Source organism: Oenanthe melanoleuca, chromosome 4, assembly GCF_029582105.1.
Source record: "Oenanthe melanoleuca isolate GR-GAL-2019-014 chromosome 4, OMel1.0, whole genome shotgun sequence".
NCBI classification, from domain to species: domain Eukaryota; kingdom Metazoa; phylum Chordata; class Aves; order Passeriformes; family Muscicapidae; genus Oenanthe; species Oenanthe melanoleuca.
In genome coordinates, this window is record NC_079337.1 from 47,299,517 (window position 1) to 47,323,504 (window position 23,988).

General features: G+C 40.0%; 1 protein-coding gene across 4 annotated transcripts in view; it reads left to right on the forward strand.

Moving 5' to 3' along the window:
- APBB2 (amyloid beta precursor protein binding family B member 2) overlaps positions 1-23,988 on the forward strand; it is a 157,493-nt gene that overhangs the window by 26,973 nt on the left and 106,532 nt on the right. Inside the window, exon 1 of one of the 4 annotated variants that reach the window (XM_056489502.1) lies at positions 2,253-2,369. The exons of the other annotated variants lie outside the window; for them this stretch is intronic. The gene's annotated coding sequence lies outside the window, so the exon portion shown is untranslated. Of the gene's footprint in view, positions 1-2,252; positions 2,370-23,988 lie in introns of those variants that run through there. 4 annotated transcript variants of the gene reach the window in all.

A 23,988-nucleotide genomic window follows, 5' to 3' on the forward strand; every position in this document is an offset into this window, starting at 1 on the left:
ATTCCTGTCATTCTTGTGATGGAAATTGGTCTGTGTTTTCACAAAACAAAGTATTGATGTTTATAGCAAAAAACAAAGGTGTGAGGTGCCACTGTGCAGTCCAAACTACTCTTGATTCTTGTCTTTGGGACTGTTCTTGCTGAAGTAGGGTATCAGCAGCTGGAAGCAACTGTTTTCTTCACTGTTTGGTAGCTGCTGGTGGCTTGTGTGTTTTGGACCAAAGTATAAGTAGGCATATGGGTATATCTATTTATGTACCTATCTAGAGATAGATGGATAGGTAGATAGATCGATCGATCTATCTTCCTTTAAAAAAAAGGTCCTGAGTGCCTCTTTCAGTTCTTGACCTACCTGCTACTCCTGCTGTTTCTGAGCTCCAGCAGGGACTGTCTGGGTCTTGTCATCAAACGTGGCATGAATAGAGATGGTCCTGTCATGGTGTGTTTTGTGAGGATGCAGTAGCTAAGGTCAGGGAGTCAGGCTGGGAATCACTTGATAAGTACAAAAAGGAATTAGCTGATAAGTACAAAAAGGAAGAGGCTGCAGTAACTCTCCCTCCCTACACCTTAGTGTGCAGCATGGTGAGTAGGTGCGTTTTTAAGCTAGTATAACCAAGCAGAGGAGTAGTTGAATGCAGAGGTGTGCTTCAGAGTGGCTTCTCTGGAGAGAATGTGCTAAAGTGTGCCACCTAAATGGTGAGTTGTGGCTCTTTAAAACATGACATTGAGCCACCAGTGTGCCCTGGAAGCCAGGGGGGCCAACTATGTCCTTGGGTATATCAGGCACAGCATCACCAGCCAGGCAAGGGAGGGGATTGTCCCACTCTGCACTGATGCAGTCTCACCTTCAGTGCTCTGTCATTTGTCACAGTGTAAGAAGGTTATAAAGCTATTAGAGAGTGTCTGAGGAAGGGCCATGAAGATGGTGAAGTGTCTAAAGGGGAAGCCATGCAAGACCAGCTGAGGTCACTTGGCTTGTTCTTGGAGGAGACAGAGGTCTGCAGCTTCCTCACATGGGGAAGCAGAGGAACAGGTGCTGAACCCTTTTCTCTGGTGACCAGCAATGGGACCTGAGGGCATGGCATCAAGCTGTGCTAGGGGATATTTAGATGGGATATTAGGAGAAGGTTTTTCACCCAGAGGATGGCTGGGCACTAGAACAGGCTCCCCAGAGAAGTGGCCACACCACCAAGCCTGACAGTTCAAGACATGTTTGGACAATGCTCTCAGACACATGGTGTGATTGTTGGGGTTGTCATGTGCAGGCCAGGAGCTGGACTTTGATGATCCTTGTGGATCTCTTCCAACTCAGGATATTCTATGATTCTATGACTTTACATGTGCAAGCACAAAGTGAGGAAATATTTAAGCCCTTTGCAGTGTGCTTTGCAGAACGCAGTAGGGAATACTTCAGTATAGCTCATGCTAAGAAGTTTCTAAGGAAAGATTTGCTCTGAAGAGTGTTTTATAGGAGGCTTGGTGTGGAGGTGCAGAGATGAACATGCTGCAGTTTTTGTTGGCAAGGAGCCTCCCTTTGGCTGACATATCTTTTGGTAGGCCTTGTGACTTCTCCCTTTTTAAAATGGTTAGTTGCATTAGATAGGACTATGAGGAAGATTAAGTACTCCATTTTCCTTCAGTGATGTTGAAATTAATCGGATATATTAGATCAAGGGAGGGTTATAAGCCACAAGTAGAAAATTTATTCCTGTTCTACTGTATCTAACAAGCTCTTGTTTTTCAAACTTATTACCCTGTATGATGTTATACTTTACTAGTCTGGAATAATATTAGCAAAACTGAGTGCTCATTCACTGGCTTTTGCATCCTAGTGAAACTCAGTGCTTTCAAAGTGCTTTCTCTTCCACAGAACTTCTGTTCTCTTTAATTCTTTTCACTATGACCTACCATTGGTGTTCCACGCTCCTGCCATAAAGTGGTGTGTTCAAACAGGATGCCTTTGTTTGTGCTCAGGTACCAGCATTTTGTGGGGTGGGAGAAGCTGGTGAAAGGGATCAAGTGGCTGCTGCTTACAGGCCCTGGGGGGATCAGGCAAAATGGTGCCCATTATGGGGCTCTAGTCCTAAAGTGTGCCTTCCCCGGGGTTCCCCTGCTGTTTTATTTTGGCTGTGCCAGCTGCCCAAGCTGCAGAGAGTGCCAGGCTCTCAGTGCTGTAGGATGTTTTGGGCAGTGTGAGTGCCTCTGCCGTCTCCCCTGCGCTTTGCGGTGAGGCAGCCGTGAGGGCCTGGAGGAGGCCCCGTGCTGCAGGGCTCTGCCACCGTGGCATCCTGCTGGGCCTGAGGGAAGCGTTGCTGAGCACAGAGCGACCCCAGCACTGCTGCTACGTGTCTCCTGACTTGTGCTAAGCAGGTTTGGCAAAAGGTGGCTTTTGAGTGGTCCTCACTGGTAGGTGCAGCATGGTTGCCTTGGCTGTGCAGCTGCCTGGCCTCTGTCCAGCTTTGGGCGGCAGGGAGGGAACGTGCTGATGGAGGCTCCTGCTGTGCTGTGCTCACTGAAATGGGCAGTGGAAATGGGAATGCCCATTGCTCCATGCTCAAAGGAAAACCATTGCTGTCCTCTTGAGCTACACCCTCAGCACTCTTGCCAGAATGCTGTAGCTTTCAAAGTCCTGTGCAGTTTCTCTTGGGAATTGTGGATGCGTGATAAAACTCACAGGAGATGGGGACAGGATTTCCTCTTTCCTTGATAAAAATAGCCTGTGTCTAGGGAGGAATCACAATTCCTAAAAACTTAACTCATACATTGGGCAAAAACGGGCTTGCTGGGGAGCATGTGCTCCAGACTTGCTCGTGAGCTTCCAGAAGAGTATGGTACCATCTCTGATAATCAAAATACTTGGAAAAGAGTGGCCAGGTGTGGAAGGTGGGAGAGGAATATTCCATAAAAATCATTTGTCATTGCCAATGGTTTCATTTCTCTGAGGGTTTTGGAAATTAGTCTTGGATATTTGGAGCTAAAGGCTGACTGGCTAGTGTCTGGGGCTGCATCCCCTTCAGGAATCAAGACTAGAAAAGGGAAGGGGGTGCACACCTGAGAATACATACAATGCTTAAATGGACATACCTGGTATTTTGGGAGAGAGGTGCTATTCTTGCTGACCCTATAGTTTTTACAGCAAGCACAATTTGCTGTTGAACCAGCCTGGCTATAATCTGTGTGGAGGTGTAGGGTGACTGTGGGCTGCAGTACACTGTTTGACCTGCTTTTCCAATTAAATTGGTGTGGTTTAACAATGAACATGCTTCCTCCTGTGTTAACAGTACGGTACCCCTGCAGCAGGTGCTGGTTCTCACAATGATTCCTTATGTGACAGAGGGAGAGAAAACTTGCTCTTTTCCTCTTCAATGGTTGCATTTTGACAGATAAAATGATGTAATAGCAGAAATCCGTTTGTGACAAGTTTTGCCTGGTGGGTAGTACATACCAGACTGGTTTTGTTACTAAGTTACTTTAACAAGGATAGCGCAAATGAATTATTTGTTTGTTGCTATGTTAGATAAGGACTCCATCTCAAGTTAATTATTAAAGACTCGGCTCTACTTATGTCCATAAGATGTTTGCTTGTTGCTTTTTCCTTCATGAAAAAAGGTTATAGTTGTTCTGATAGCTTGGGCTGTGGGGAATGAAAAAATTCAAAATGTGAACTGCAGTCCTCTTACTTACTGGTTACCATAGAAATCTAAATAAAGAATGCTCTGCAAATAGTATAAATATAACACTTTGACAGCTCTTGCTTTCTTAAAAAGACATGCCCTTGTTCAGATTTCTGTAGTGACTGATGAGTAAGGGCCACTGCACACATGCTGAATAAGATTGCTGTATAAGCACTGTATTTATACTATTGGCAAAGTATTCTCAGTATCAGAAAACTTCTCTGTTACTGATTTTTTTGTTCTTAATATCAGTTTGTTTTTGAAGACTGGCTGTGGTAAATAAGATTAGAAAATGCTGCTCTGCATTCATAGTAAGAGCTGCAAAATGCTTAAGATTTTATGAATTATGAATGAGTCACCTACAGAACTGTTCCTATTATTCCAGCAAGAAATGCGACCCAGTGACATGCAGAGCAGCCACCTTAAAGCTACAGATAGAAGCTCAGGAAGCAACAAGATGTCTCCTTCTCTCTCCTGCTCTGGCTTTGTCACTCATTGCATAGCCCAAGGGTGGGGAATTGGAGGTGAGATGGCTCTTTGGGTGTTTTTGGCCTCTGCAACTGGCATGGTCTGACTCACAGCAAGTCAGTTTGTGGCCTTACCTCTTCTTAGGAGCTAAGATTTGTTGAAGAGTAAAACTGCTTCAGGTTTCCTTCACTGTCCTTAGCAACACATATTATGCATTTCTTACCTGGTGGGACCTGGTGGTATTTTCAGGACTTTTCATTGTTTTCAAAGTAAATAAAATATTATAATTTTTGAAGAAGTCATTCTGGTTGGTCAATTTTCTTCTGTGTTCACTCACCTTATATAATGTAAATCACTTCATAGGCCATTGAAGTTTTTTTTTAAATTTTCTTTTTTTTCCCCTGGAGCTGCTTAGCTGGTAGTAGTAGCCTCTTTGCAGAAAGATGTAAGAATTTTAAATGAGTTTCCATCTGGTGTTGGTTTTGGCTTGGAACAGGAATAAAAATGTTATGCATTTCTACAAAGTAGAGGATTTTTTTTTTCTTCTGATAAGTAAAAACAGACTTGAAAAAGCAAAATGGAAATTTACAGATTTCCAGAGCTAGGTCAGTGAGTTATGGCATTATATCAGTATGCAGCTGAGTGAAACCAAAATCTGCACTATGTGAAGCATGTGCAAACTGGGGGATTTGTGGGCAAATCAGAGCTGGTAGGGCTTCCCAACAGCTCTCTCAGAAATGTAGCTGTATGTCTGGAATGCTGTGCTTTTGGAAGTTTCTAAGTTAGATCTACTAGTCTTCTGAAATTAACCCAAATATAGTTCCCATGCCTTTATTGGATTCTGGACTAGATCGTTCTGTGCACTACATCTTTTGGTGTTGCTTCCAATAGGTACTTAAAATCCTGATGCAGGTTTGGAGAAAACTAGGCAGCAATTCTGGATGGGGAAGTTAGTGTTGCTTTCTTGAATTTTTCCTTTTTTCCCCCCTTTCTCACCAGTCCTGCTCCTCACCTGACCCCAGCAGCTGTGGCTGGATGAATTGGTTGGCATTTCTGTCCTGGGTATGTGCTGAGGCTTTTGCAGAACTTGGTTTTGTGGCATTTGTCTGGAACACGTGGATAGCGTTTTAATGAATGGGATGAGGCTCCATGAGAGGAGGGCTTTGGAGGTCTGCTCTTCTTTCTCAGTGATTTTCATTCTTTGGTGCTGTTACTGTCCTTCAGCTCTGTGCTCTGCCTGCTGCAGAAATGGCCATGGAAGAGGCTTCACCTTTGTGCCACTCTAATTTGAGCAATGTGCCTAGTTTGAGGTGCTTCCATAAGGAAATTGCATCGCTCCTGTGGAGGACTGGTGCCTGAATGTGCTTCTGAAAATGAGGAGGAGCAATACAGGCATCATTCCCCGTGGCTGAGACCATTTCCTTTTGAGGTCAAAAGTATCTGGGGGACATATTTATTATTTAATAGGCATTTTTTGATGTTTCAAGTCTTTTTTCTTGATATCCTGCCAAAAAAGAAAATAGTTATTTCACTAGCAATTTTACAAAACCTTTTTGATAAGAAGCTGACCTGAACTCAAAGTGAATTTTTTGATGGATCTGCAATTTTGCTCTTTTTCGTGTGTATGTGTATGTCCCACTTTCTAAAAAACATATTCAGCAATTCTAGTGACTATTGGGTGTGTTTTTAGATGTTTGCAAAAATAGTAGATGGCAGAATTTTAGTTAAGCAATTCTTTCTTTAGGTTTGTGCTAATATGGCGTTGCATTTCCTTTTTTGGGAGTTCTCACTAAGTTACCCAAGTAATTATAATTTAGTACACAAATATAATATGTAGCTTGAAATACACTTAATTGCATTTGAACTAATAGTATGCTTTTTTGATTTCTTGTTTATATATGGTGTTTGACAACTCATAGCTATTATCTCTGCTGTGTTCCCCTTTTCAGAGAAACAGAGATTCAAAGGTGCAAATTTTAAAAGTCCCCAGCTTCTGGCTTCAGTGAGGGCAGGAAAGGTCAGTGTGATACTTGGCAGTGCTCAAAAGCCATGTCCAAGTACACAGGATATGCCTTAGCGTGGTCTTGAATGGGGAGGTGGAGTTACAGAGAAACAATACTGCTTCTTTCTGTATTTGTTTATTTTTTAATTGCCACAACTTGGAGTGTAAAGTGAAATCACCCAGCTTTGCAGCCTTGCAGCTGTATGTAATTCATTCAGTTTGGAGCACTGCTGGAAAAGAACTTCAGCTGTTTGAATACACTGGGAGAAGAGTTCTTATAAACTGAAGAGCATCCTTTCAGCCAAATGGATTTGAGTAAAATGAAAATTAATATTACAGCTGAGCCAGTGAGTTACTGCTGGAAGAAGCAATCCTTATTCTTTTAGTTTGTTCTGTGGGATTTCTTTCCCCTGCATGTTGTGTGATGTGGCCCTGCCCTCTCGTTTCAGCCAGTGCTGTGGCTTGATTTTATATATCACTAAGTGTGAATTAAATACACTGCCAGGATTCATCCTGCTTCCTGTGGAAGCTCCTTGAAAGGATGCCAGACCAGGCAGAGGAAGATCAGGAGGTGTGAAAGAAAAAGTTCCCCTGAGCTTCCTGTATTCTGGGAAGCTCAGGATGGGCTGAGTCCACCTGGTGACTGGGAGCCCTGCTGAACAGAAGCAGTCTGGAAATCTAAACCAAAGCATTTCTTATGAAAGGGAGGAAGACCTGTTTGTTGCTTAGGAGCAAAACTTGTGTAGTTCTGTTGTTTCACAGGGCACAGTAATGTTGGATTTTTGGGTGCATGGGGTTGTATTTTTTCAGAAACGTCAAGAGTTTCTTGCAATAGGGAAGAGATCTATCTTGCTAGCTGGAATTACCCAAATTGAGGACAGGCATGAAATGCAGGAGTTGGTAGTCATCTCCATTCAGCTACATAGAGGGTAAAAATGCAACTGTCTACTCTTGAATCTTAATATCTTGCTGTGTGTATCACCATTGCTGTTGTTCTGATCTGTGGCTCAGTCAGATATTGCTTGTGTTTTGCCTGTGTTGTGGGTGTGAATTCCCAGAGGTGTTGGTCCTCTGGGTTTCCTTTCAGGTGTGATGGGGAAGCAGCTGATCCCATGCATGCTCTCAAGAGACAGTGCTCTGAGAAACTGTCTCTTGCCTCTACAGAACCTCCAGCAGCAAAATGATTACTGAGCCTATTTTACTCACCCTGTTTGTGTTCCTCTGACAAAGTAAATATGCACTAATTATCCTGTTGTGATTTATTATATGGTGCAATTTCCTTGTTTGTTGTGTGCCTCTGCCAGCTTAAGGACCTTTGACACTAGTTTGGTCTTGAGTTTTGCAGACATCAGACATCTGTCAGAAAGAAAATGCTGCAAAGCATGAATGGACCTTGAGGAATGAATGTTTCTAATACTTCCCCAGCATAAGCCTTGGCAGTATAAAGCTTCTGTGCTGTGGAAGACTGCTGCAGCTGGTGTGGGGGTTAAATCAGTCATCACACTGGCAGCTCATCTGATAGCTGGGCCTGGAAGTGGGATACTGCAGCAGCATCAACTCTTAGAGAGAGCAGGATGTGCATGAGCTCAGGTCTTTTGCTTCCTCCATGCAAGATATACCCTTTCACAGAACTCTGTATCAGTGTTAGATGCTTTTGAAAAGTCTGGTCAAGTAGGTTGTTGTTTAACTATCAGCAAGCCTGTTGATCATTATTTAGTAATAGTAGGTATTGTGTAAGGATTGGGTTATTCGTGTAAGACACCAAGCAACTTCTCCTGCAGCTGCTCTGCTGTCATGAATCCCACTTTCCCCTTAACAATTGATCAGTCTTGAGCTACTTTTACTGTTTCTTCATCTAAACCAAGAAGTTGATTTAGTTTGCTGCATGTTTGCTCACAGCTGAATCAATGTAGTAATATGAGTGAAGATGAACCTGCCCTGTTTTGAGATATCTTGCTAAGGGAAATTGCTCCTTTGGATTGCTGTGTTGAGACTAGTGAGCTGGTGCAGTAGTTACCTGGAAGACTGTCTCTGGCCCTTACATTGTTCAGTCATTGACTCAGGTATATACATTACCTTGTATTTTGTAAATTGTTCAGCCTCATGTTTATTGTTGTTCACAGCTGCATTTCACCAAACAGAGCAACTAAAAGGATTGCTTTAGAAGAAGTGCAGTGAGGTTAGGACCATTTGTAGACCTTTGGGTTTTCTGTGAGTTAAGAGTTATCCTAATATTAGCTTTGGGCTTCAAATATAGGTATTTATTACTTGCTTATGCTTATCCCTTGGAATGTTGAAGTTACACTATATATTTGTCCTGTTATTAGCTAGCACAAATTGCTGCTTTGTTTATCACTTAAAACAAGTAATCTTTATATAGATGCTTTTTGTTTGTTTTCCTGTGAAGGGCCTGAAATAAAAGAAAACATAAGAGCACAAAATAACAGTGTAGCTAAGGTTTATTGATAATAGTGTGTTTTATCAGTATTATTGTGTGTATTGCATATTATCTTTTGTCAGTGGCTCTGGACAGTAGAGCAAGCCTCTACTGTCTTGGAAATTAGGAGTTAAGAATATTAAAAGATGCTAAATTGCAGCAGTAGGTGACAGTAGGTTCTTCACTCAATTTGCCTGCCTAGTGTGGGAAGGTTTGGCTGAATTCCTGAAGAGATGTCTTATCTTGCAGGGGCTGTGGCATAAGAATGGTTAGTCTTGAGTCTCCTCTAAAATAGTTTTATTTGTGAGTAATAGGTCACTTTGGGTTTTTTTGTGTGTTTTCACGTCTCCTTTACTGGTTTGTCACTTTTTTGGGTCTTGCTGTGGTTCTCTGTTGGAAGTCATGGAAAGAACTCCTCCAGCTCTGTTTTTTGTGCACAGACTATACCTCAGTTTAGGGTCTCCAAGCATAAAAAAAAAATGCTATTAATCAAAACAAGTTATTAATACACTTGTAGAGGGTGTTACATATTCTCTCTTCCAGATTGTTCTAAGACACCTGTCAAGAAGCCACGGGTACTGCTTGTGGTGGTTGTGATTTTAAGTCAGTTTGTAAACCACCCTACTGTGAGCTTAAGCAATTTGTATAAGGCCCCTTTCACTGTAACTAGTAAAATAAAATCCTAGATCTCTGTGCTGTTTCTGTGTTTAGCCTAAGCTATGATTCTGCACTAGTTTAATATTTAAAGAAATCTTGTAAAGGACACTGGTTCAGCTGATAGGTAAAAAAATAAATACAGCTGCTCATGTTACAGAAGTTGTATCCTAATTAATACAGCTGTATGGTTGCAAGTGTTTGCTTTTACTGTACTTGAGTGTGGGTGGTTCAGCCTAAGGAAGTCTGAGGTTTCTTGTCATTTTTTGTGTTCTCCCTTATTGTGCAAATAAAGGCAACATAATCCTTGCTAAAAGCACATCTCTGAACAAGAGATAGAGGGTTTAAGTGCAGGTTTTAAGTGCAAAAGAAGGATCTGATCTTTTAGCACTATCAGGTGAAATAAAATCACTTGTTCAAAACCTTTAATGTATCTTTTTCCAACTGTAATAACTGCTCTTATGTTTCATTTCCTCCAGTAATCGCCATCACTTTTTTCTTTTTACATAAAACTTGATTACCACCTTAACTGTGGACAGGGCCCTATTGTATCTATGTGCTGGTGAATAAACTACTCTCTGTGTCATGGGGAATGTCTGCAGTGAAATGGGGCATGTGTGTGAGATTTCCTTAGATACAGTTTCTAGATGTTATTTACTCAGTAACATTTAGAACAAGGTTTGCTGGAGTAATAGACATATTGGAAGAAAAGTGTTTTAAACAGTTACTTTTAAAGGAAGGTCATTTGTTCTAAACATGTAAAGGCAGTACAGTGTTTTAAATTTTGTTGTTTTGTATCTTTGTCAGGCAAAGGCAACCTTTGACTAAATTGGCTGAAATTATACCATTTGTCTTGTTTTGTGCATCAGAAAATGATGTTAATTGCAAAGCAACTGTTGTGCTTTTAGAATGAAAAATGGCAAGTTGAATTTTTAGTCACTATTTAAAACCAACCCTTTCCTCTCAGCTGGAGAAAATGCAGCATATGTTTGGAAAGGGCAGATTGCTATGTGTATTTGTATTTACAGGCAGATGCCTTTTAAGAATGGACTTTTAAAATAGTTGGCTATACTGTCTGCAGTGTGAATACAGTTTGGCTTCTCACTTGTTGAATGGCACTGGAGTTCAGAAAGGGCAGGAGAAGGCAAATGTAGCTACTGGCCACAGCCTGGGCAGCACCTTGGGCCTCTGTGTGCCTGTTTTGGGTATACATGGCAAGATTTTAGTAGTGGAGGGCTACAGGGCTGGTGTCTGTGGAAGTTGCCAGGAGCTGAACCTCACTGACCCCAGCCCACAGTCCCAGTCCCTCAGCACCACTGTGGGAAGGAGGTAGATAAAATGAGATTAAAGTTAAGCCTGGGAAGAAAGGAGGGATTGGGGAAGGTGTTTGATGGTTTGATTTTGTGTTTTCAGTTTGATTTATTTCCCTATTCTGATTTGATTAGCAGTAAATTACATTAATTTCCCCAAGGGGAGGTTGTTTTGCCCATGATGGTTAATTGGTGAGGGATCTCTCCCTGTCCATATCTTGATAGCTTTCTCTCCCTGGTCCTGCTGAGGAGGTCAGTGATAGAACAGCTTTGGTGTGCACCTGGTGTCCAGCCAATGTCAGTCCCCCCACAGAGACCTGGCTTTGGAAAAAAGTATACTAATTTGAGGGAAAAGAGGATTGACATTTTCTTTAAAAGTTAACCTTTCAGAAATCTTTTTGCTAATTTTAACATCAGCATTGATCTGTCTCAAAATTAGTGAAGAGAGGAGATGGTTTGGGGTAATGCTTTATTACCTGATAGCCTCTCCATTTTTGAGAAGCATAAGTAATTACAAATAAGACATCAGAACATACTCTGAAACTAGGCCAGTGGCAGAATTCAAAATATTTAAAAGTGTTCTTTACCAAGGGAGGAAGTGGACATGGCTCTGGCAAGGAAATGCCTTTTCCGGTCTGGGAGGGTCCCTATCCATTGCACCTGAGAAGAGTAAACATGCCAGATGGCTTGGGTAACATTTATTTCCTCCCTTGGGATCTGTTTTATTTAAGCCATCATAATAGAAATCTTTACTTAGCTTATACAAAGCACAGTCTTTTTCCTGGTTGTCATGATTGAAAGAATTCTCAGAATTTACTTCTGCACTGTAGTCAGATACCCTGGTCTGCCATAACTTAGCTATTCTCTCCATTCTCTGAAGTTTGGAGGCTGTGTTTTTGCTGACTGTACCAACCACATCAGAATTGTGTTAAATTTAAGCATAATTCCTCATGTGCCTGTAAGATGACTAACAAAGATGAATGTAGTAATCTAATGGTCTGCAGCCAGTCAACAACCTCTGCAGTGTGAGTTTTATATACTGGTATCCCTAATTAGGACTTTGTCTTCTGGAGTAGTATTTCATTGGGTATGGTGAGCTTTTAAAAGTATTGTCTGCTGCTTTAATACAGTGATCTTGCAAAAAGCAAAGTGTTCTAGGAATACTTGCTCAATGGAATTAATGTTTTTTAAAAAATACTCTTTGTTAAGGTTTAAACGCACAGCAGCATGACTGTGCTATAGTAATTATGCTTCTTTTTTTTTTTTTTTTTTTTTTTTTTTTTTTTTTGTAAGTAGAAATAGGTTTGACTTTTTATTTCTTTCAGCAGACTAAGATAGTTCACAAGCTGCTTGTTGAAAGAACAAACAGAAACAGGATAAGTTGGAAAGATGATTGGTAGTAAATATGCCAGGAGATCAGATGGCAAGTGACGACTGGTGTGGACACACTGAGAATTTTAAGGCTTCCTCTCAAGTCAGGTTTTTAAACAGATATCTGTCTTGGCATATTATATTGAAAATTATTTGTACATTGATTCCTCTAAAGATTTTATTAATTCCTGGCTAAATGGATTTGTAATTGAAAAGGAATGCAAAAATCTCACTGGTCTTAATTTTGAAAACATGCTTCAGAATCCTAGCTCCACTGATTTCATTTGGAGCAGCTTTTATCTGCTAATTACCGCTATGAACAGGGTTTTCCCCTCAGTTACACCAAAGCATTCTTCATTGATTTAAGGTTATGCCTAAATTGTTGTGTCTGAAAGTACCTTTGTGCTGGAACACTTCCCTGGTTTCTGTTGCATTTTCTTAACTTTGGCTGCCTTTGAACTATAATATTGGTGCTTTCTCAAGCTTTATATTTGTTTCTACTCTAGTGCTATTGCAGCTGTTGCATAGCATAAACTGTTGAGTTTGCAGGAGCACTGTCATGTCTATCAGGTAAATGCTTCTCTGACCAGGTATCCAATGCATGGGGATTTGTGTGATGTTTCTCCAGGTGAAACCTGGTGGCTGCTTCTTGTACTCTGTATCCTGCATCTGCTGAAGCTGCCAGGACTTCTGGGTGTTGCTCAGCCTGGCTGATGTTTCTGACATAAGGTATTTCTTCTAAAATGCTTGCTACTGTGGGCAGCAAATGCCAGAAACTTCTAGATCCTTGGAAGGGGGCTTTTGTGTGAGTGATGCTGGGATCACCTTTCCCTTTCTTTCCCAGGTCACAAGAAGCAGGTCTGTCCCTGTGCCAGCTATTCATCCTCCTTCAGAGAATGAGGATGATCTATTTGGCTGTGCTGAAATTAGATCAGGATGTGTGGATTTCTGCAAGCTTCCGATGTTACCTCAATTAAATTTCTTTTTTTATTTGTTTTTTCACCCTTCTATTTTTAAACAATACTAAAAAAACAGAGTGGGCAGGGAAGAGTTGAGCACACTGGTTACATGTGTCATCCAAACCATTAGTGCTGGCAGTGGTCCTGGCCTGTCACATGTGCCAGATGTGACATCTTTCAACAAAATTTAAAGGCATGGTGAAAGATTATGGGCATGGTTTCACATCACTTTGGACTGCTCCAAAATTATTGTTTTAAAAGCTGTTAACAGCAACTGTTCAAGGCTGTCAGTCCATCTTCTTCAAGCTATTGCAACACGCCATCTCTTCATCCCTGGCATTCTTCTGGCCCCTGTCCAATCTGATTAATTTGAGGACCCAGCTGAAAATTAATCCCTCAAAGAAGATGCATCTTTGTGACCATGCCTCTGTGATGAGGAGGTGGGGCCAGTCGAAAGGCCAAGTGCTGCTGAAAAGGACAGTCAGCTTAAATCAGTGTAGATGTAAAACTGGATAGTTACTGTCACTGTGCTGGCTGTGGAACAGCAACTCTGACTTTTACTTTCTGCAGCTGAATGTACATGAAATGATTCCTTGTGAGCACTGCCTGTTCGTACATGGACTTCTACTTTAGTCCAGGACTGTGTTCTTACATAAGTTCAGCCTACACAAAATTAAAGACTGTTCAGCTCTTGTTTTTGCCTATTTGAAGTTTATACTGAGCTTAATTCTAAATTTCACCATTGCTTTTAGCTATGGGAGTAAGTTAATTTCAAATTGAGTTAGCTGATCTTGTAAAGTGTGTGCCTATGTCCATTCACATGCATTCTTATATGTATGTATATGTATTTACACATACACACTCTTATCTTTCTTATCAGGAAGTCTTGGAGCTGCTAGTTCTCCCTCAATAGCCCTGAGAATAACCAGCTTCCCAGGTGGGTAAACTAGAAACAGTGGGAGTTATTGTTCTTGCCATTTATGACTTCAGCAGAGATTGTAGGTGCTTACTTCACATACTGATTTCTAGCCACTTCTGGCACCATGTAGGTTTTGAAGGGTCTGATGGGGAATTGTAATGTTTTTTAAGTGTTCCCATTTCAGCTGTCTGTGTTCAACCATGGTGTGTGACTGGTCAGTGATTTTGTTTCCTAGAGCTGTAATTCTGCACTTGAACACTAACAAGTGTTAGTCACTTCCACTTGGAGGTGACCTGTGAGAAAATTACTTTTAAACTACAAAGAGTTTTGAATTTTATTTTTCAGTTGTGGCACAGACCTCAGTCTAGGTTCAGTAGCTAAATTTCCTTTGATTTACTGGAGGCCTCCTCAGGACCTCTATCAGCATTTCATTTCAATTTGTTCTATCATATGCTTTGCTTCTTGTTGTAGAGCATCTTCTTTTTGATTTTATAATACTTTACATCTTTTGGCACAGTTTGGCCAGAGAGGATCAATACACAGACAGCCCCAGAACTCTCCTGTCCAAATTATCTTCTAGTCTTTGTTAGTACTCATTTTGGAAGCTATCCAGTCCTGCTGTCTCTCTTCAAAAGGTTACATTTTTTTTCTGTACTAATTAACTTAACTGCTTTGAGTAAATTTGACCACCTGTGGCTATTGCTGACCCTACATTCCTGCAGTACCTCCAAGCAAAATGCTAAACATAGCTGGCATTCTTGAAATCTGAGGTGCAAGGACAAAGCACTGCAGTGCACATTCAGGGCAATCTTTGGGGGGAAAAACCCTGCTTTTTATTCTGTCTTAAAATCAACTTGGGCACACAGTGTTGAGAGGTGATATTCCCCTCACTGTGGCTATATGTGACACCCCTTGGTCTCTTACTGACTTGGATGGTTCTGCATAAAATGGGGGGGAAAAAAATCAATGTAATTCTCTGGAATTTAGGCCTTAGATAAAACAAAGGGATGACAGGAGGTTTTAATTCATAGCCAGAAGTGATAGGGATCTAAGTGAGCTAGAACAAGGTGATATTATTAGTTAGAAATTATTAGGGAATTTTATTGTTTACTTTTGGAGCATCTGGTAACAGCTGCTTAAATCAGGTCTGCTCTGAGATGGCATTCCTGTCTTGCAATGAAAATGGTTTAGCAATGTACAGGCTATTTTACTGAAGACTCTGCAATATTGCAGTGCAATCTTAATTTCTATGGTTTGACTTCTTATTTTAAACCAGAGTATTGATGTGATGAGTAAATATAACCATTTGGCTGCTTAATTAAGTGTATGATGTCCTGTAGGAAAATTTCCTTTCAATTCAAGAGGAAGTTAATTTAAAACATTTTTTTATTTAATACAGACATAGGTGTTTCTCATGTGTTTTATAAGTGAGCTTGTTTTAAAAAATGAACACAACACTTGTTAATAAAAATCTAGGTCTTAAAACCTTAGGAGTGGAAAAGAATATAAATGAAGATATTTTGGGCAAAGCAACTTAGCTAATAATTGTTCCTCAGTATTACTGTTGTTCTTCTTTTAAATAAACCACTTTTAAAGTGGTTGTCTTTTGGAAAAGCTTCCTAATCAATATTGGATTCTTATTTTTTTATTTTATGAGTAAATGCCACATCAGACTTTTGACCACGCATTGTAGTTCTTGAGGTTTCATTCATGAGCAGAAGTTGTTACTGAGAAATGCCTTTTTTTTTTTTTTTTTTTTTTTTTTTGGTAGAATTGCTGATTGCAGTCTTGGGACATGTGGTTGTTTGGATCTGATAATTTGCCTGCAATTGTTGGAAAAGATTTTTCAAATTAATTAAGAGCATGTTTGCATGTTGCAGGGTAGAATGTGGCTAGGTTTAGAGCAATCAACTCTTGAAGCCAATAGGATGGTAAAGGAAAACTTTGTATAACTTTGGGTAAAGGTGTAGTTAATGCTTTTCTGCAGTTTGGGAGAACTTTGCATTTTGCAGAATCTATGCAGAAAGCAAATGTATGATACAAGACCTATTTCTCTGGCATGTAAGTACCAAATTTCTTGTCATATGACAGCCATTCTTGGAGTTTTTTCTTTAGGTAGTGGTTCTCTGGACCTCTCTGTAGCTGATAAGTTTGTACCTTCTGTCTTCCCAATTTCTTTTCCCTGGAAAAAGTATTTTTTCCTGTTATTTCTAAAATAGTAAATTATCATATTCTCAGGAGAAACTGCAAGATCTCTTCTGTCAGAGGCCTCCAGTTGGTTAAAAAAAAAAAAAAAAAAGGACAGTAAAAACAGTAGAAGTAAATGTATTAGATAAGAGATCTTAGCCTCATAGCAGATTTTAAGAAGTAGGAAAAATGTGAGCGTGTGTTTTGAAAATTATTAGAAAATTAATTTCTTTTTTTTGGGGTGATCAGGTGGTGGCACCATTAATAGAGCTCCCTATCAGAGCTAGTGAATTGAGAAAAAAACTATAGTTTTAAGTAAAAAAACCCAACATTTTTACTTTCTTAAGAGATCAACCCTAGATGATGAGTCAGCTCACCAGCAATGATGAGTCAGCTCACCAGCAATGATGATTAATAAAGGAAAAAGCTAACCAAAGATTTTTTCTGTTAAATACCAGTTCTTCTGATCAAAAAATAATTCCAAGTACTATCTGACCCTGTTTTGTTAAAATAAACAAACAAACCAAACAAAAAGCCAACCCAAAAGCCCCCTAAGTCCAACAGTTTTTGTATTTGAGGTGATGGAGATAGAACAGGTTTGATAGCTACTTCTAATAGTGATTCTGCCTTAATTGTATTAAGCATTTTTGCAGTGGTCTATTCCAAATCTTTCATGGACTTACATAAGGTCTTCTAGTGTGGGCCAAAAAAGTGCTGTAATATTTTTTTAAATTTTGTCCCATGGCAAACCAGAGTGACAGAGAGGCTTATGAGGCGGATGAGATGATCTCTTTTTACAACTGAGCACATATAGGCAAAAAAGTTTTGAATATGTTGCCCGGGTGTGAAGAATCAGTATGATTTCTGTTAGTACATGTTGTTGAAATTAGAAATTCTTTATTGTCTTTTAGCTGGCTTTGAAGCCGAACTTATGAGGTCTTGTAACAGCATCACTAAAATTGATTATAACTGAAACTGGAGTGAGACATGAGCTTTTTTTTTTTCAGTGCAGTCATTTTAGGCATGCAGTCTGAGAGTCTGCATGGGCATTAATGAATGCAGTGTAGTCTCTTGCTAAATCAGCTTTCCTATACAGATTTTCTTGGGTATATGAAAATAATGTTAAAGAAATAGCATGCAACAACACAGCTGTGAGACAGATGTGCCCTTCCAATGGCACATTAAATCTGCAGTGTGAGTGGGTGCCCAAGCTAAGGCAAAAGCTGTGTGAAGGCATGCTGGCAGAGTGGCTGACTAAGCAGGATGCTGAAAGACACAGTGTGCCAGAGAAGGAAGCCAAGCTGGCATTGCCAAGTGCCCTGTGTCATGATATCCATTATCTTTGTGCCTTGCCCTGGTTGGTGGGTCTCAAGGATGCTCTAAGATGGAGCACTTTGTTGTGTGCAGCATAAGCTGTGGAAAGTACTGAAGAATATCAAGGAGGAAGTTGTGGAAAATTATACAGTGATAATAGTATTCAGAACAGGAATTAATAACTTAAGTGAGTTACTGGGAGAATTTGTGCCTAAAGCATAGGTGATAATGCCTTTTTAAAAAGGAGGTGACTTACAAATTCAGATTTTCTTTCAGTTCTGCAGTGCACACTTAATAACCTGTCTTCATTCAGGCAGAGTTATAAGCGAAGGCTGAGTGTGACTCCATTTTAATTTATCCTAGTTTAGCTAATGCTTTGAGAAATTTTTGTCTTAATGGGGAGAAAGTACATCTCTTGGGAAGTGTCAACAAAGGACTACCTTTTTGGGGAAACTGTTCCTGGTTTGTGGAGCTCTTGAGCTGAGCAGATGACATAATATTTTAATGTGATCTTGTGAGAGGGTGTATTGCATTTCTGTGTCCCTATTTCTTCTGTGACTACTTGTCCTGGTTTGCTGGGTTTGACTTGTTAATGTATATGCAGAACCTGAGACAGAGGGAGAATTACTAAGGAGCATGCTTGTGCCCTGGAGGGGGAAGGATGACTTAAGCTAAAAAGCTGCCTCCATATCCCATGAGTATGCTGTGTGGTAGAGTGACTGGATCTCCTGCATTATTCATTGCCTCTGGCTTCTACTGTGATGTGGGTGTTTATCACATGAATAGTTGTGCTGTGGGTTGCTGTAGAAGAGGTGTGTGTGTGTGTGACCTGAATACTCATCACTCACAGGTCTGTAAGTGACAGATAAAACCTGGTCTCAAGTATGGTGTGTCTGCTAAGAAGTCATATTGTTTGGAGATGTTTTTCTCTCTAGGCGGCTTATGGAAGAGCATCTTTAGTTGCTTCTAACCCTGATGGTTGGTCTCTCTCACATATATTAGTCTGCAATTCCTCCTTTAAAATACAATGGCTGTGTGAAAGTTATTCCAGAAATATATAGGAGAATTGTTCAGCTAGCCATGCTGCACTCCCTTGCACTAAGAATAAGATTTTTTGAGAGAAATTCCAGACTGCTTTGTTTTCAAATATTGATTCAAGTTTTTGTTTCCACTTCTAAGGTTTTTTAAATTCTTTTAAACTCAGCTGCTTGAGTGTTTTCAAAGCATACTTGTTTTACTGCTGAAGTGCTATCATCAAAAACTGTGTGTTGGGCTTTTTTGAGCTCTAAAATTTGGGTCAGGACAGATGAGGAAACAGAAAATATGGCTTGATTGCCATCCACTGGGAGGAAAACATGCTGCAGTGGTACTTGATTGAAGAGTTGCTGTTGAATGCTAACATACCCTTGTTGATTGTGCTGTGCTTTTGGCATAGTATCCCAGAGACTGTCAGCCTGAGCCCAGATGTTTGCTCAGACAGTTTTGTACTAGCAGGAATTGTCTGGTTCTTGTCATGAGTCATTATTGCAGTGATACTGAAAGCTGAGAGGGGCAGATTTAGGGACAGAAGGGGGGATCCAAGGCTTTGCTGTACTGCTGGGACGATGCTCAGCACATTGCAGACCTGCTTCAGGCAGGGCCCTGAAGTGCAGGAGCTGTGTTCTGGGTGTTTCTAAGATGTCCCTATTCCAGTGGCTTTTGCACATTGGATGGATGTGTGCTGAGACCTCACACCAGAGCAGCACGTGTCTCTCTGGAACAGCTCCTTGCTGGCTGTCTGCTTCACCCTTAGGAAGCTGAATTACTAGTGAAAATACCAATTCTCTCAGGCTGTAAGTGTAGGGTATTTCCATGAAAGTTTGTAATGGTAATGTAATGTGATTTATGTGTAACTATAGCAGCAGAGCACAATTCTAAGTTGGCTTTTTGGAGTGCACAATATGACAGGACCATGTGAGCTGAAGCCAGTGTTGTGCACTGGTATATGTCAACCACTCCATGGCTGTTAATTCTGCTTCAGTGTCACCCAGTGCTTTGCTTTCTTCTGATTTGGGATCTGTGCAGCACAGTTCAGCAAGCAGGAAGACTTGAGAAAGGCAGTAAGTCACGCAGCCAGAGGGCTGAAGTAATACCCTGGTGTTTGGGAGCAGTCACTGGCAATGTGAAGGTCTCCATAGGTGTTTTGAGGGCAATGGTGAGGAGGATTTGCTAAAATGAAAATGTAGTTTTGGGCCAGAGGGGCATATATGTTTTAGTCCCACCCACACATGCCACCTTCTGATCAAAACTTTAAAAGGAAGAACAAAAACCACTTTTCAATATCTGCTTTAGATGTTTTTAAATAAAAGAATCACTAAAATGAAGGGAGGAGACCTTAGTGTCTTTCATAAATATTGAGACTTTCCCTTCTCACAGTCTCCTCTGCAGTGACCCCATGTCAGTCTTCAGTGTGAGGAGTGGGAAGCAAAGACACGTGCCCATGCCCTAGGAGGACCTGAGGTCTCCACTTGCCTTTCCAGGAGGATGTCCAGAATGTGCTTTTTAACGTGGAAGGGAAAGAGAGTGACCCCTCCTGCCAGTAGTGGAACACCAAATCTCTTCAGTTTTGTTGGACTTGTCAGGGTTCATAAATAAAACAGTGCTGTGTGCATTTTAGTGTTTTATCTACTAATTGTGAAATAAATGCTTCTTCTGGCCTTTAAGAATTTGGGAAGGTAAAACCATTTAAGTGATGCCATTTTCCTTTCAGCCCTCTAGGGCAGTAAGTGAATTAGTGTGTTTGATGCTTCTTTCTGTGGATTCAGCAAAAACAACTGCCAAAGAAGGTAGGATGCAGAGAAAGGTAGATGCTAAAAGTGTCAGGGAATTCTAGGGGTGTGACAGCAGCCTTCTCTGTCTCATCTTCAATGAGTATTTTAGCCATCTTTATATTATATGAGTCCCCCATGGTTGTCAGGCTGTTTTGTTGAGGTTTGTTTGCTTTTAAACTATTTCCAGACTAAGACCCCCTAGAAGCCTCATAAAAAATGAAGCTCTTCTTCTCTCCTTTTGAAAACAAATCCCAACAGCCCAGATTCTTGGGATGGTTGCATGAAGCTTACTGGGAGGCTGTCTGATGGACTGAAGTTAGACACTGTTAATGTACTTTCTAGAAGGAAAAATATATCCCTAAAATAGATGGCCATGCTGTACTTATTAATTATTGATGATACATTGAATGACTTCTTTCTTCTATTAAGAAATTGGAAGAAGAGGTGACTTTTAATGAGGGATATGTAGGATCCTGGAATTCCTGTTTAAAAGACAATTTAAGGCAGAGTTCCTAGTTTGATAATGTGAATGTGACATGTCTGCATGTCTGTGTGTGCCCAGAGGAAGCTGCAGTATGAAAACTGTCCCCAGTTTTGTTCTGATACCAGTTCACTCAGCTCTGTATGGTGAATATTTTACATATGTAATATCCCCAGTCTCACACATGAGTTCATAACTGTGCTTCCAATCTAAAAGTGCAGGCATTGTGAAGTCTGTAGTTATTTTTCCTAGAGCAATTGGATTCCTACTGACCTTGATGTTACTGCTTTTACATCCTTTCACCCTGCCCAACAAACAGGTTTGCAGTCCAATAGTAATATATAGCCATTACTGTAATGGATACAGGAGTGCTCCAGAGTGATAGAATTCTTAGAATTTGTATTCCCTGATTCAAATAGATGGATTTATTTTCATATAGAATGAGCTTTCAATGTGAAGAAGTGGAAGACTATCTGCTGCTCTCTCTGGACAGATATACCACCCACAGGTCCAGTCTGGCTGCTCTTTTCTGCAGCCCATCTGAGAAGCAGTTGCCCATTGGGCAGGGGAGAAGAGTTGATGGATATTTTTGAATTTTTGTGTCAGTTTTTAGATGTAAGTGGATTTCAATCAGAGCTCCTCATTCAATGGCAACAGAAAATCTTGCTGGTGCAGGTTGTTTTACTATTTAAGGGCAAAAAGAAAAATACTGTGTTATTTCTGAGTGACCCACTGTTTATCTAGTGTGTGTGCTTCAGGAGAAAGCACTGAAATTTTGACACTGAATGACTCCAGCTGAAATTTGGTGGTTAGAAGCCTGCCTCTTTTGTATTAACCTGAACTTTCAATAACCAACAACAAGGAATTGGAAAGGAGAGCTGTAAAACCAGCTCACCTTCTTAGCTGTTAGCAGGAAGCCAAAGGCACAAGCACAGGCTGCAGTGGGGAAGAAGGAAAAAGCTGCAGTGATTCCTAGGTTGGTAAATACCTGCTGAATGTCAAGAAGGTAGATTTGGACTGAGTTTAAACGTTACACCAGATAGAATTCTGTGTCTGTTTTGAGACATGTACAAAAGTAAGTTTTGCTGTAGCCTCTGAAGAAGAGCAATAACTCCCAATTTTTTTCTATGCTGATGGTGTTTTCTGTTTGGTTTTATTATTTCTAGCTGAAATTCTGTAATGTGCTCAAGAGCAGGTTTCACATTGGCTCCTGTGACATCACTTCTTTCATTGGCTAAGTGAGGACAGGATTGCAGGTCTGTGTTCTATGGAAATCCAAGTACACAGGAATCCCACTTCAGATATATGTCTATATATATATATGAGCTATCACTCCATTTTTGCAAAAGAAGAAAATAAGGACAATTTAAATTTTTTAACTTCCACCTAGTATTACCTCAACCAGCCAACTGTTTATTTCATTAGTGGTAATGGTATGTTACTATTTTGTCATCTGTAGACATTAAATATTTGCTAATTCCTTCTCTATGAAGGGTATCAGTGCCTACATATTACCTACCTTTCAATTTTCTGCTTTTAATAAAGTCCTAAATGAGTTATTCCTGCTTGCATAGGTCTGGGAGGCTGAGCTGGCTCCACTGTTGGCTGTCCGAGCCTTTCTTGAAATATGAACGTTTATAAACAGGATGAAAAAAGATTCCTCTCTTCATTTTCAAGTCTGCCAATTTTCAAGGCAAGCAATGTGGTAAAAATGTGGGTGAATAAGTGGACATTTTCAGCAGGATTCAGAGGAAGTGAAAACACTCAGGGTGGTGGATTGTCAGCTGGGAAATAGAAAATGTTGGGTGTGTGGCAGCACAGTTTTAGGAATTTATGCTATCATTGTTAAGATCCTGTTTGGTCAGAGGTCAGATGTCTGTTGATGAAACTTTGTTTTGCAATTTTCTATTTGCTGTTTTGATGAAGAGGCTGATCATTCCTACCTTTGACCTGCATTTTATATTTCAGGCTTTCCTCTGATTTCAGAACTGGCAGCTGACCTTATCTTAGTTTATGTTGAAAAACTGTCTTCTTTCGGGAGTAAAAATATTTTGAGTTTGAGGTTATTTTATTATCTTTGAGCTTATTAAATTGACTACTGTTTCAGTGGCAGTTACTCTAGGCTTGGTTTAGAACAATTTTGATATATAGGATGAAAACAGTTAATGATAAAAATGGCAGTGCCATGACAGACAGATGCCTCATTTTGATCATGTTGGGAAGAGAACCTTTAAGATTATTTGGAAAAGCTGGCATGTATGCTCAGCCTGTGAACAAGTTTGGGATCTCAGGACTTGACCCAGAAAGTTTTGTTTATATAAACCTATGTATCTCAGCAAGAACTTGCTGCTTTCTTGTCTTTCCTGGTAGGAAGGTATTAACAACATGTGTGGGTTTTTTCTCTCCTCCTTTTTTTCCCTCTCTTGAATACTGAAATCTGATCATCTGATGCAGAAGTTCACAAATATGTTAAATTGGGTGAGAATATTAGTTTAGTGAGCATTGGTATGTTTTCTTCTTGAATAAATTTTTTTAAAAGTGCAACTTTATTATTGAAAATAAAGTGAGTATGTTTTCTTGATTCTTAAAAAAGCTTTATATTTTAAAATTAATTTTTATCTAGCTTAAAAAAGTTCTATTTCCATATTTCAAGGAACATTTTTTTTATCAATTATGTATTTAGTTCTCTTAAATTATCTATTTTGTCTCAGCACTTTCTAGGATGTATAGTTCTTGGCTTTCTGTTAGAACAAAGAAAAATGTTAACTTCTCTTTAAAATGGAATATAATTTGGCTTGATTTAGCCTGGTTTTTGCTTTAATAAAGAAAAGAAAATATATAAGCTGTACTGTAGATGAGATTTCTTTGTTCTTGCATATTTATTTTCTCCACATGGGGGTACAAATAGAAAGTTGAATACCACCCTGAATCCTAGAACATAGTTTGACTCACATATACGATGCTGATGCTGGAGCATCTTTTGATGGGAGGATAACCTCACTGTGTGAGGTTTTATCTATATTTTGGTATATTTGTGGCATTTGGTACTGAAAAATACATATATATTTTTCAGTACCAAATGCACTTGCCAAGGATGAAATTACTGTGATGTAGTGTACAGACATTGCAAAAATAAATTATATACTTGATGTCTACTGAACACAAGCATAATTCAAGACATTATTTTTTATGAACTTACTGTTTACTGAGCACTTCGTGCTGCTTTTTCATAACTTGGGCTCATGTCTATCATCTGGATTAATTTTCTTCATGATATTCAGTGTCTGTGAATGGGGAAAACTGCAGGTCTGTGCTGCAGCGTGGAGTGAATTTAAAATGTGCTTGGCAACGTGTGTCTTACGTACCTGAGCTGCCATAGTCTGGCAGCAGATCTTGGCTTGGG